Consider the following 14,767-nt stretch of genomic DNA (forward strand, 5'->3'; position numbering starts at 1 on the left):
TATAGTAAAACCTTACCTTCCACCAAAAGGGCCAAGACAAAACAGTCGTGATTATTTTATATGGCAAGAAACCTGTCAACATCATTTTTCCTCATGGAAAAAAAAAAAAAAAAAGTGGTCAAAAATTGGATCTGGAGGTTCTTTATGAGATTTCATATCTAGATGGTTGGCCAAATCCACTTGTTGCGAGACCCAGCTCCACATCCAGCTATGTGTGAGCAGTAGGCATCGCTCCTCCTCAGGAGGTTCAGAGGAACACGGCTCACACCACCACTCACATCCACTTGTGGTCCCTAGGAAGGTATGTGGCTGCACACATGGTGCCACACAAGGCATCCCCAAGCTGCCTCCCCTTCCTGTAAAAGGACTAAGACAGAAGCCATTCTTACAGCTACAGATCTCCCATAAACAGAAAATAGCAAGCACCTGGTAATGACCACTCCATTAGCTGATCCTCTTCTGTAACACCCTCATACTATATTTTGAGTATCATGCAATAAAGAGCCCCGTCTTCACAAAATGGAAAAGGAAGTGGCAAGGTGGGGTAAGGGAGATGGGGACAGGGATGAGGGCACAGAGAAGCCTGCAAAACATGATAAAGTCTGGGCGCTAGGTCCTGGAGATCTGCAGCAATAACACCAGGCATCAGTCCAGACTTAAAAACACACAAACCTTTAGCTTGGGCTGAAAATTCCTCCCCTCCGCACGGCAGGAAGCACAGCTTGGGGCTGTAACCTTCCCTGGGCAGCTGCACACTGTGATTTTCACAACATTTGGTATTTTTTGACTTGAAGGAATACTTTCTACAATTCTACTAAACAAGGGCAAGGTCTGAAGGGAACTGAAGATGCCACCTCCTCCACCTTGCCTGAAGATCAGAGGGTCCATTTTACAGTAATGTCATCAGTTTAATTCAGATTGAAGGAGTCTCCTCGCCGGGAGGAGAGCGAGTCACCTGCTGGCACAGGAGAAGAGGGTACTTCAGCACGCCTGCAGGGAACCTCCTGTGTCTACAGCTCTACTTTCTGCAACCATCTGTGGTCTGCTTCTTCCCTAAAAGTTGGTGCTGTGCTCCCCAGCTAGAGGAGTGGGTGTTGCAGTGGATTCTCTCAAGTGAGCAAATGAAGCAGTGCTGGTTTATGACACATCATTCATCCCCTTCAAAGTGTTTTATCCCTACAGTATCAGCTTCAGTACGGCGGAGGACAAAACAAGCCATGGAAAGTGTTCTGAGGAGAAGAGTCATCACCTCCCCCTCACATCAGTCTGCAAGGTTTCACACAGAAAAACACTGGGCTAGAAGTCAGGAGCAAGCTTATCATGGATGCTACTTACTCATCCGCGGTGCGTGAGCCTGGCAGATCTGTACTGTCCCAGTACGTGTGCCCAGGATCGGAGGGCTCTTCAGAGGGACTCGGTCCCTAGGATCCCCTGGCACAACGAAACCATCAGGGAGGGCACAGAGTGCATCTGATGCCTCTGGTCTGCGAGGAGAGGCGCCAGCTCGCCTCTGCAACGGGCACAGCTGGTGGTGTGGGCTACCGAGTGCAGTGCCCTGCAGGCAGCAAGAGAGGAGGCTGCTTTGCCTCTTAATCCTTTCACATCCACTTCTGGTTTCTCTCCTTTCTTGCTTGTAAAGGAAGAAAGGAGGGAAGAAGGTCTCACCTAGCCAGGCCACAGACCTTGCTAAGCTCCCCAGCAAGCCCCCTGCCAGGGCAGGTTCCTTCAGGAATGAAAAAAATGAGATATCTGCCTGTTAAGTGTGTTACTAGGTCTCCCCCTGAGATCTGAAGGGCTGTCAGCTGCTGCAACCGGTCAGAAGAACAAACAGCACAGAGGGGCAAACTTCCCAGCCAAATCCCTCATACATCGCAAAGTCAAACACAGAACTTGGATGCAGGACGGAAAGCAGCAGCCTAATTGCCGAGTGAGACATTTTGTCCAAAAAATTTTAATAGGAAATATGGGTTAGAGTCTTCTAAAAAGCTCTCCCAGGTGAGAGTGACTGCCAAGCAAACACGCCAGCAGCCAACACAGAAAGCTGGCAGCAGCCTGTGGAGACAGGGCAGCCCCCTTGAAGCAAGGGACTGGCAGATGCTGCAGTGTTTGCTGTAATGGAGCTGCAGAATTTAACTTACAGAGAAGGAAACATCCCTATGCACACCATAAGAGCTCTTACATTAATTGTAGGGCCAGAAGTACTAACTATTAAGAACAGGAACTTCTTCCTTTATGTGTTTAACACAGGAATTTCATTTGATGGATTAGTATCATCCTTGTCAGTATTATTCCCCAAAGAGATACGCATGACAACAAGTCATACCTAACGAAAAACTGAAGTTTATAGACAAGTTTATGAGACTTACTCTGCTAACTGCAAGCTTTCACAAGCAAGGACTCCTAGAACGAGCAAACCGCAGGCAGCTCCTTCATACAGTTCCTCCACTGCATCAAATTCCCCAGTGTATTCTTGAAGTCAAAACTCCCATGTCTATGTTTATGTGTTAATTATTACCTATTAGTAATCAGCTGTTATTATGTAAAGTGTGGTGGATAATTTTCCCAAGGTGTACTTGTGGGACTCATCACAGCTCCCCAGCCTTGACCACGCGCTCCGTATCACCTTGTTAGCTGGAAACTGCCAGGGTTGTTCTCCAGCTGTTATTACCAGGAAGACCGTAAGAAATCTGCTATCTTCAGCAGGGGGAAATTGTGTATTTGGGGTTCTGACAGCCTGGATAAAAATATACATGCAATCCAAATTCACCACGGAGGAAGCTCCAAGTTGATGCACTAACAAAAAAAAAATCTTCAAACAACAACATTGTTGGGAAATAGCTTACCAGTGAAAAAAAAAACGCTCAGTTTCAAGAGATTTATTCCAAGGGACTGGGAGTCAACAGAACCTGAATGTCTATTAAATAACAATTTTAAAACTGAAGGTTTTCTTTATCATCTCTTACTCCAGATCAATATAGATCAAAGGCAAACTTTTAATGTATATTTAAATTTCCCAAACCAGGTAGTTTTAAAAGTGAAGTAATATCACTGATGTATCTACAGATTTAAAACAAACAAACAAACAAACAAACAACAGAGTGAATCAACCTCCTCTGCATGTTCCCCCGTTCCTCTCCCACCCCCAGTCAAAACAACTCATCCCTCTGGTAGTTCAGGTAGGCTAGAGGCGAGTGTCACAGGACAACAATGAACATCTCCTCCTCTCCCCTCTGGTTCAAAAGAAGGCAACAAAAGACTCAGTAATGGAGATTCACCCTCTGAATGAAAAGGTCCAATTTTACAAGATTCATTACAAAGCCTTTTATTCATCAGCAGCCTTGGCATGCTTTTCCTTCTCCCTTGCACAGACATTTCTGGAATGTGTTTCAGGCTACTGAAAAAAATGGGTAGTTCAGCAGGAAGCAGCGAAGGCTATATAGAAATGAAGAACCTAAACCCAATCCTGCTCCCGTCTTAAGGAACAGAATTTCTGCCAGAACCATCCAGCAGACTGTACCCTTAATGAACACAGTTTTCTTTCTACTTTGATATACACAGTAATATTGAAAAGCTACTTATAGAAGAGAAGGGTATTTGTGGTTTTAAAATCATCGGGCTTGTAGATCTTCTCTTAGGCATTTGTGATTTTATGTTAAACAGATTTGGAGACTGAGACCTACTAATCTGTATTTTCATCTCCTTAGGAAAAGTTCTTCTTGCAAAGCTTTCTCCTTGCCAGAACACATGTTGGTTTAATAACAGGCCTGTTATGATGAGGACACAGAAATTCGCTTCAGAAGTTTCAGGTTTTACTGTCATTATGATGAGAAGGATATTGCTCTTGCTTGTTCTGATTCAAAGCTCACAAAAATCAATTAAGAGATTGAAACAAAGTCTGCAGAGCTAACAGAAGCAAGAAATTCCTTAATCAAGTATTGGACTTGGCACGTTGGCAACTCGTGTAGAAGAGTGCCAATCTCCTCTCAAAGAATACCTTCTCTGCACTTCCAGAGGACAGTTCTGTTCAGTACCAGACAAGGGACAAAATCTGGTTATTATTCTGTTCTCCTGATTTAAATTGATGTGAATTGACTATCACTAGTCTTGCCCCCCAAAATTTCCCCAGTCATCTAACCCCTCTGTTGTGGTAGCTATTAAAATGAGAAATTTTAAGAAAATTTTAAGAAAGTAAAAAAACAAACAAAAAAAAACAAGAAAAACATTTTTTCCAGATTTATGTGATGTAAATTCATGCAACAGATAAAGAAAAGGGCATGCAGAAAACAATCCTGATCTTGATGGATTTGTTGGCTTAGAATTGCAACAAGAAACCTACAGAAATGCTTGCCCTGAAGGAGTTAATAAGACACGAAAGTTGAAAAGCAAACCATAGGCCAGGAACTACCCCAATTAGTCATCCATTGTTTCTAAGGGTGCCAGCTTGCTCTTGGGTTCCAGTTCACAGCTTCTGCACAAAAACACATTCCTACCTCTCCAGAGCTCTGCCCCATTCAGTTTATCCTGTACACACACGGCAGGTCTCCCACTGAGCAACACATAGATGATCGTGTCTCGAAGATTTGCTTCACACCATTCTTTTCTTAGTTTTTCATGTTTCATTTCCTTTTTAAATAAAAGCCAAGTATCCAGCAGCACCCCATGTGTCCACATTCTCTCTTGCTACTTGCCTATGCTAATAATCCACAGGATTTGTATCGGGAAATTTAAAACCACAGTACACACCTCCTCCATTACTTGAATTACAGGAGTAAGTGTTAGAAGAAATAGGCGTACAAGACAGTAGAAGTGGACTGGCCAGTGGTGAGGAACACAACAAGCTTCTTGCCAAGGTACACAGGTATTTGCAAGACATGAGAGGAATGTTGGGAGTCAAGCTTTTTTTTTTGGAGGGAGGAGGGAGGTGCTATTGAACAGCGAGAAATGATGTCTGCTGGCTGGGTTCAGCATAAATGAGAACAGGTTTGGCACTTTCTGGAAGGCAACGTAGATGCAGATAAGACTTAGGGCACCTGGTGTAATTGGTGTCTTCAGCACAGGTTGGAGTGGCTTTCAATATCAATAAACTGCAGAAAGATAGTACATGGAGTGGCATTCGATATCCAGAAAGATAGCATATGCAGTGCTTCTGTGGCTGTAATGTAAAGTCTAGCTCAAAAATGGAACAAAAAAATATGCAATTCATACATTAATACAGCTGGGTTGAGGAATGGGGACTGAAAGCAAAGACCTGTTACCTTGTTCTTCCTGCTTCGTAAAAGTTATAAAGGCTAAGGAGTGGAGCAAACTGCTAAAAATATTTTCAGTGTTACTTCTGACAGATAAGTTAAAGGAAAATTTTACAGAAGACTTCCAATGCTTAAGTCCTGGCTGTTTATTTCTTCCACAATTTAAAACAAAGACTTCTACTCCTATAGCTTTCCACTTCTCTCCCTCTGGTATTGTAAAGAAAAAGTCTATACTTGTAAGCAGAAAACAGGGAAACATTTGTCTGTTAAGTTTGCATCAGCAAAAGTTAAGCAGATATCACCATTAAGTAGAATGTAAACATTTTAATAGGTAAGAGGATACTGTCTCTGTGATACATATATTTTTTTTTCTTTCCTTCATCAATCAAGCCAGGAATTCTGAAGCTGTTCTCGTTAAAAATGCCCCTCGGGTTCTCTGAAGACATGTGCTGACACGAAAGGAGGATTTTTACAATTGCAGACTTCAGGGGGAGAAAGGAGGGGTTACACTTGAGAAAGTTGTTGGCTGGGACAGAATGCACAACAACAACAGAAGCAGGTTTTTGGTACAAGATCTTTTCTTCATCGAAATGTACTGGGCTGAGTGTATTAGCAAGAAACATTTGCTGACTCAGATGTCACAAGCTGGGAGTCCAGGAATAAGTTTAGTTTATGCACTACATGCTGATTTCTGAAGACAGTCCCAAGGCGTGATTGAATAATCCTGCTGACAGAGGTCTTTAGACCCACCTGCAAAAGGCCTTAGGCTGCACTGACCTGCCTCACACCATGCTGCCCCCGCTACACTTTCAGAATAGGATCAGCAAAGCTTTAAGTGTTTGCCAAGGTCCCAATCCTTTCAAACTCCTTAACACTCAAATACTTTAGATACCAAGCATCAAGTAACATCCTAAACCCCCAAAACACACACAGTCTGTAGAGTCATTTCTTGAGACACTCTCCCCCATGCCCTCCAGCCCCATTCTTTTCAGCCATACTTACGAACCCACCTTTTAAATCAAACCATCTGCGTACCCATTAGCTGTAGTTTTTACAGACTGTACGGTACCAAAATCGACATACGATCTTGCCTAACGGAGCACTGTTTATTGCAAAACTTGCCATGATTTTTCATCCAAGACGACGTTAAAATATACTTCTTAAGCACCATAAAACCTTAAGATATAGGTACCTGAATCCCTTTTAAGATGCAGAACACTGAAACGTTTAGATATATAACCCCAATGTAAAACACTGAAAAGAAATTGAGTATGCTGGGGAGCCTGCTCTGGGCAGCCCTGCTTGAGCAGGGCCCTGGACAAGATGGCCTCCAGCGGTCCCTTCCAACCTCAGCTGTCTGTCATCCATCTTAAATATATCCAGTGACTTACACAGTACAGATTCATGATTTTTAGTTAAGCATATCAAAATGCATAAAATGTGTAGCTATGTCAGAAATCAGAAATTTGTAAAAATGTATTCAAACCTTTATTCTCCTGACAAAACAGTCACCAGATAAATAAGGACCAGTCCAAAGAGTCCCACACTTATAACCTGAACCATTTAACTCCTTCAATTCATTCTGATTTAACTACTGACAGAGAAACAGTACAAAACTGGATGAAAATGTTCTGTTATTCTGGGAGAAGTTCTTTTGTTTGGCCACAGAAGATCACAAGCCTTTAAATTACTGCTTAGTTTAACTAATAGTCAAGCAGGTCCACACACATTTATTGGCATGTTCCCATAAGCAGGTTGTGTTGGGTCAATTTGCCTTTCACAAAGGAGAAATGTACACACTGAAAACATCTCCAAGTGTTTTATCTGTTTCCACCTCCCTGCTGAAGGCTGCAATACAGTCAGGTGGCAGCAGCAATGGTCTCTTCAAAGCACATATCCCACCTGACCCAGCACAAGGCAATCTCCTTGCAGCAAGCACCACTGAATAATTTGGTTAGGCATAAAGTTTATTTTCCTCATGAACTGTTCTTACGCCAGGATGCAATGCCGTGATGCTTAGATCTGTGTCACACAGGGTTTTTGTTGGTGCTTTACAAGACAAGCACAGGGAGGTTAGAACAGAGGAACCAGTCTAACACTCCATGACTTTGCACTGCTTATACATTCATTTTGTCAGTGAGGTTTCCAAAGCGTCAGCCTAAGGGACCTATGAATGAGTGACATGACCACAGTAAGTATAAAAGGGTTACATTCGCCTTTGTAATTCCTACAGGCTTTGTTATTGAAACAAAAAGGTAGCACAGGTAACGCAAAGAAGCAGAAGACTGAAACTGAAATGGGATTTATCCCTTAAGCTGTAAGGGCAGACATCCACCATGGGCATTATCCTATGCTCAGAGAGAAACTTTGCAATTACTACCTGAAATATCAGTTCTAATTTTTTCAGTTGGTGGATAACTTGCTTTGGCGTAGCAAATCACCTATCAGGGTGGTTGTAATGAACCAGTAAAAACATATCCTTTCATAAAGTCTGACAAAGCACGTGGATGAGACGAGCAAATTACAGAGAGGGTACACATGCCTGTTCTTTATGTCCTGTATCAGTCTGAAGGTTTTCTGAAGCCTCTCACTGAATGCTTCAAACAGAAAAGAACAGATTAACTTTACCCCTAGGTAATTACAGAGTATCAGTGGAAGGCAGATGTCTGAAGTAATTAAAAAATGGGGAAGGATCAACCAGGTTGACAAGTCCGGGTACTTGACTGGAAACTTGATTCCCGAGAGATGCAATATTTCAGTGCTTGATGTGCTCACCACTATCAACAAACAGTCAGGGACAGGAAGAGTGAGATGCCACACAGACACTGACATGCTCCAAGGCCTTCCAGAAGGAAGACTACCATGAAGAAATATTACCTGTAAAAAGCAGTCTTAATCCTCCTGTGAAGCTATAAAGCTATAAAACATCTGATGCTTATCAATAGAGCTCTTTTTCCTCATCTTTTCTGATGGATGGTCAAGCTGCCCTCCACAGCAGTATCTGCAGAGATGAGGTTTGTAAGTAATCTGTGCCGATCATGACACACAGTCCTTTGGAAATCCTGACCCTGCTGCTCGATCCCATGGCAGACAGAGTAGAAATGGAATTCTCTGGAAGCTCTGCGGAAGACTTCTCCCCGTACAACACTGGAGTCCACTGGTGGGAATCTCCCCCTGGTAACTGAGCCCAACTTATGGCCACCTGCCCTAGGGCTCTTTTGTTGCAATCCCTTAACTAGCTTAGTTCCCAAAGCATCCTTCCTCATTTGTTCTGGCAGTCTAAGGCCATGCAGAGCAACAGTCTGCTACCTGCCGCTCAACATCTGAATCATTAGGAATGCCTCTGCACCACGCTCAAAATAAACTAAATCATATATGTTTCTGTTCTATTCTACTTACGTTGCAAATTAGGATCTCAATTAATTAATTTTAAAAAGCTGTGTGTTGATAAAAGGCACTTTTAGGCAAAGTAACTGAAATTACTATTACATAACCTCTCTCAATGCAGGCTACAGCTCAATTAAACACAACTCACCTTACATACCACATCGCTCTTACATGTACCTATCGACAGTCTTGCCAGCTGTACAAGTATACAAATAAGAGAAGAAAACAGATATCCCAAAAGCTTGGATCTTGCATTAGATGACTATAATGAGCATTGCACAAGGGTGTATTTCAGGTGATGCTACAAAAGACCAAAGAAAATGCCGATGGTTCAGGGTGTACTCTTGCTATGCTTACCCTTACTGAAGGCCATTTGTCAGACCCATGCCATCTGCTGCATGGATATGTGATACCCAATCAGGAAAAACAAAAATCCCCTGTAGCAGAAGGCTCTTAGCACACACAAAAAGTAAAAACAAAAAAGTAACAGACAAGCCATTTCAGGTGACTGAAGAGACTTTGCTAGAGAGATGGCTTCTTTTGGAAGCTGCTCCTCCCAGCAGGACAGAATCACAGCTCCTGCTGACGACTCTGTCCTAATAGCTACACACAAATGACAGGTTCATCAAGCAGGCAGAAACTAGAAATATTTGTGTCAAATACAGGGAGCTGATAGGGCAGAGGGTACACAAGTGTCCCCACTTCCCTGTGTTCCCCAACCTTTCCCAACGCACACGAAGACCTCATGGGAACCCAAAGGACTAGGAGCTCCAGGAAGCCATCTCCAGGGACTGAAGCTGGATTTAAAGAGGCTCAGCCTCCTCATGCCTGTGGAGGTTTCCCACAGCTTGGAAGAAAGTAAAATCTGGAAAAGCTTCACTGTGCAGGCCAGGCACTGCACCTTTGTAAAGTCAGGACCTCCTATAGCAAACCCCTCCTCGGTCAGCCACTGGCAGCAACTGTGGAGGACACGGCTGCTGCACGTTTCAATCTCCTTATGTTTCCAGTTTGTCTACAGCCAAAACCAGATGTGACGGCCTTACTTTGAGTAAGGAAAAGGATCACGCAGCACAGCGTACCTGCTTTATAGTTAATAATTATTTTGAAATTTCAGCATTTTTCCCTTTGTACTACTACAAGGAACCAGGTTGTGCAAGAGTTTTACCACATGGAGAATATCCAAACCATCTGTCCACAAAGGCTGCCCACGTCCTGAATGGAAACATACAGGAAAAAAGAAAAAAAGATGGAATAATGGGGAAGGGCAGGCCCACGTTACTGGGATTTCACGTGCCTGGACTATGTTCCCAGAAGCAGGCAGGATTTTCCTTTTGGCCTTCTGCTTCCCTGCCCTCATGAAGCTCAGCACACATCTCTCATATTCCAAAAGACACTTCCCAGACGGATCCCATTTCCATTCTTATCACATATGGGGGAGAAAATACTCTCAGGGAGGCAGCTCCTGTCTGATCAGATAGCAATAGATACTTCTTTACTCATGACTCCTACGAAGGAGCACAGCAGACTAGTGTTATCATAAAACCACTGCATTGCTAGAAGCCTAACAAAGCTGGATCAACAGCCAGCAAAGCCTGTGAGCCATTATGTTGCAAGAGACAGAGTTAAAAATAGTCTGAGATGGAAAAGTGTGCCCCAAGACCTGAATATACTAAGGTTGAAGTGAAAGCAGAAAAAACAAAAACAGATTGTAAATTAAGAAAGATAGCATAGAAAAGAGGGTGAGGAAGAAAATCCTGAAGATGGAGGTAGCTGGCTTTTAACAAATCTCAGAGGATGTCATACAACAACCATTGTGCCGAAGAGCACCTGGATGAGCATGAGAGACACAGATCCTTTCTTGTTCTCTTACAAATTCTCTTGTAAAGGTCTGTTAAACTACCTCACGTTCTCTTCGTGGCTCGTCTGGGTTCAAAGCTGTGACTCAGCACTCAGTAACCGCTGTAAGGAACACGACTAGCGAAAGAGAAGATTTGTAAGGGAACAGATCAAAGAAGACCAGGCAAGTCTTAGATCAAGGATGAGAGAGTACGTCTAGGACAAAAGCAGGGACAAGAAAAAAAGGTGAAGAACAATACAGAGAAACTCTTGGAAGTGGCAAGAGATGAAGAGGAATTTGGCGTGGGAAAATGAAACAGCACTGCAGCAGAGAAAACGTCGAGGGGCATCTTCATTACCTTGAAACCACGACCAAGGCCTAATATGGCTAAAACACACTTCGGCATTTCAGCACAGACAACATCAAACTACATTCCCAAATTAGGCCAATCCATCTTTGGACTCGTGGCTGCTTAACATGATTAAGGAAGAGTTGCGGCATAGTTTTGATCTAACAGCACTACAGGAACCATACCTTATCAAGGCTGGCATGCTGCCACACAGCCTCTCGATGCATAACACAGAGAGGAAATTACAGAAAAGGAGGACTGACTTTGGTGCCTTTTTCTTTTCCACGCAGTTAGTCTGCCCATTTATCTTCAGCCCAATACAGGGAGGCAGAAAGCAGGGGAAAAAAAGAAGGCAAATATATTCTATATTTGTGTTCTCTTTCTTCCAGTCCCACCCTAAGGCTGGTTTTGTAAACAGAAAGAAAGCTGATATATATATATATTTTTTTATCATGTTAACTACTCCCGTGATTGTGACATATCATACCGTCTACAAACATTTATCTACCGAACATTTTCCACTGAGAAAGTGTATCAGCTTTTGCGACACATGTCATTTTAGTCAGGCTATCTGCACCTTAAAACACTCAGTCTATTGTTTCAGCAGCAGCACAGACCTGCATGCTGAGTTACAGAAATTGTCCAACATCATATCATCTTGGCTGCAGATTTAATGTCGTGGAAGGTGAGACTTCACTGAAGATCCTTATACTATGGGACAAGGAAACCCAAGCCGCGGTTCCTTCTTTTTTGTGTGTGTGTGTTTTGTGTTTTCTTTTTAATATTGAGCGCAAGTCCATTACATCTCCTTCTGGGAAGACGTTTCTCATATTAAGCCAAATTCCTTGAGTATTACTCATGTGGACATAATCACTGAATTAAATGAGATTGGTCACACCAGTGCGGAAATCAGGTTTTGATCTGATATGGCAAAAATAGAAAATATGGCGTGACATTTTAAAAAAGCCCACAATAATACGCATATATCTTTAAACCATCTAATCATGCAAAGTCTAGTTGAAAGTTTTGTTTTTCAGGTCTACCTGAGTTTTAATACAGTGAACTAATTATAACTCTACTACACACAAGTTGTTGATAATTACCTATCCATGGGCAATAATGTTATTCATGTATAAGCCCAGGCAATTTTGTTAAAAGAAGAGTAATTATTTTACTATCATTTTATTCTTAAATTTCAATTAAACATGGCCTGAAAATTCCAGTTATAGAGCACAAGAAGTGCTGTTTTTTTTAACGGTACGTGGTGAAATCTGCTACTTTTTGCATTGCAAAAGCTTTTGTGCTATCCTGTTTTACTTGAAAGACCATGTATATTTGGAGAACTAGTAAGTTTAAGATACATAGACCAGAGAAACTGCTCTGTTGGCAAAGAGGAGGGAATATTCATGTATATTGCTTCAAAATCCAAAGCATGAGAACTAGTAAACCAAGGGTTCATTTGTTTCTTTGTTTTTTAAGTAAAAAACACCGACATGCCACAGGTACCTGCCTGTGCTATTAAAAATCAAAGTGCTAAGTTATCAAAACAATCAGACTGAGACACTACCTGTACACTTTTCAAAATCTTACTATTTTGGGGAGGATGTCAGCATACAGCTCCAGAGAATTACACGGCAACCCATTATCTTAACATAAAACACTCTAGCACGTGTTTTAATCATGTGCCAAGAAATTCCTCTACAGTAGCACTCTGCTCTGCTAACCCTTCCTTCCTGGCTTAGCTTACTTGAAAAGTATATTTTATTTATTTTTTTTTCCAAAGTAGAGTAAACATATGTTTTGTGAGCACTACAGAGGTATGAAAGACACAAAGATTTCCATTTCACTGACACTTTGCTCCATCTCTGGGAAACAGAGGCCAGATCCCAGATTAAACTGGCTTTTTACACAGCAACCTAAGGATTCACTCTACAGATGCTTCAGCTTAGTCAAGGGGAGAGGTTCTTCATTTCAAATAATAAGGGGAACAAATAAACATTTCAGATTTTTTAAGTGCTACACTCAGTTCTATTGAACGCACTACTACCTGTTTTCTCGATTTGTCTGTGTGCTACCAAAATCAGCTTACCCCATGTAATTATATTCAGACACTTGCTGGATGTGCAAAAACCATGTACGATATATAAGCAAATCCATTCTAATACAATATTTCAAAAAATAATTATTCTTAAAAGCTGGAAACGCATGCATCCAAATTCTAGATGCTAGGTTTTGAATAAAATATGCTTCTACCTTCTACGCCAAGTACTCTACTTTGAGGATTAAAAACAAAAAGAAGAAAAACCCGACATAATTCTAATAACTGAAGCAGGAGCATCCTCATTTGTATGTCTGCAGAGTTACTAGACATTAAAGGATAAATTCTATGAAAGAGTAATGGGGTGTGGAAGCTAGAAATTTCAGACTTCCCAAGCACATGTGTTGGTGGACAGGAATAAAGGGAAACTGAGAAAAGGCAAAAAAAAAAAAAGTTGGGTTTTGTTCTTTTAACTTAATTTACACCTGTAGGCACACAATGAATCTGGGAATATATATATGTATATTAAATATTTCCTTTTCAGTTAAGAAACTCCCTCAATGACTGTATACCAGAGCTTGTAACTGCAAATTCCGTTTCAATTTACTGGTGTGGCATACTGTGTAGTGCAAACATTCATTCTGATTTTTTTAATCCTGCCATTCACTTTTCCCATTGGGTCCCATCTTGCTTCCAAATAAATGAAGTGCAAAATTCTCCTTGGGAACAGGATTTGATACCTTCTGAGCAAGCAAGAGAGGCCTACATTTAGAAATGGTAAACCTGGTCTGAAAAGTAGAAGGAACAAGGATTAGAAGTGATTTACATAATTTATATTTTATAAACTTTATAAAATTTATATGTGAGACATGTCAAATAATTTCACCAAGGCAATTTGGGACAGAATTTGAGGGAATTTAGATTTGACCAAAACTAAATCCCAAAATAGCATACTCAAGTGACATAAGCGGGGATGTAGTTGCAATGTTGGACTTGTTACAGTTGAATGCTGATTGTTTGGACACAAGAAAGATGTTTGAAGTAAGCTAATTGACATTTGCGGTGAGTGTGCTACCACAGTTTCAGTGACGTAAAGCTGTTCCTCAAGCCATGGTAACTCACGTCCAACCCCCAAATACACATGCTAAGAGCAGCCCCAAGGGGCACGGTCCGTTCCAGAATGAAGCAGCTCTCCCATGTGCTTAGAAAAAAAATCACCTCTTCTCTGCTTTCACCTGTAGCTATGCTGTTCTCCAAGGGGGTGAGGAAAAAGGTCAGGCGCTGAAGGCTGGAAGCACCACTGCAGTCTCTGAAGATGAGCAGATAGAACAAGGTCCATTTCACTTATTTCCCTTTTGGAGGTTTGTGCCCTGAAAGGCTTTAGATCGAAGGCCACTTAAAAGGAAAAATCAGTACTATAAAAACTAAGCAGCTATGGGACAATAGGAAAAGTTCTGATCTGTATAAAAAAAAAAAAACAACTAGAAGACACAAAATAAACAATACAAAGAAAGAGCACTCAGTCACCATAGTGGAGGGCTATTAACCATGCAGCCCCATAGCCATCTGCATCACGAACACACTGTGTTTGATACACTTGCAAATGAATCCCAACAGGGAGACAGAAAGATTGGAACAGCTAAGTGACAAAATCCACTGGTAATATTAAATTATGCAGAATAAAGGCAAGCGCTGATTGCAAAGAGGTACAGAAGGATTTAATGACACCAAATAACCAGCTGGTAAAAACACTGGCAAAATTCAATGCAATTTGAACACGGACTGATGTTAATAGGTTCATAGCAGGAAAAAAAACAAACACCTCAAATTCATACACGTAATGATGGGCTCTAAATGATTCAGGAATGAGATCTCGGATTTATAACAGACTGTTCTACAAAAGCATCAGC

The 14,767-nt window shown here is 41.6% G+C and overlaps 1 protein-coding gene across 5 annotated transcripts in view; it reads right to left on the minus strand.

Annotated features, from left to right (window-relative positions):
• Window positions 1–14,767, minus strand: part of ANKRD6 (ankyrin repeat domain 6) — a 118,817-nt gene that overhangs the window by 95,946 nt on the left and 8,104 nt on the right. The gene's annotated exons all lie outside the window — the stretch shown is intronic.

The sequence above is a fragment of the Anser brachyrhynchus genome (genome assembly GCF_964034855.1).
Source record: "Anser brachyrhynchus genome assembly, chromosome: 3".
Classification (NCBI taxonomy): Eukaryota; Metazoa; Chordata; class Aves; order Anseriformes; family Anatidae; genus Anser; species Anser brachyrhynchus.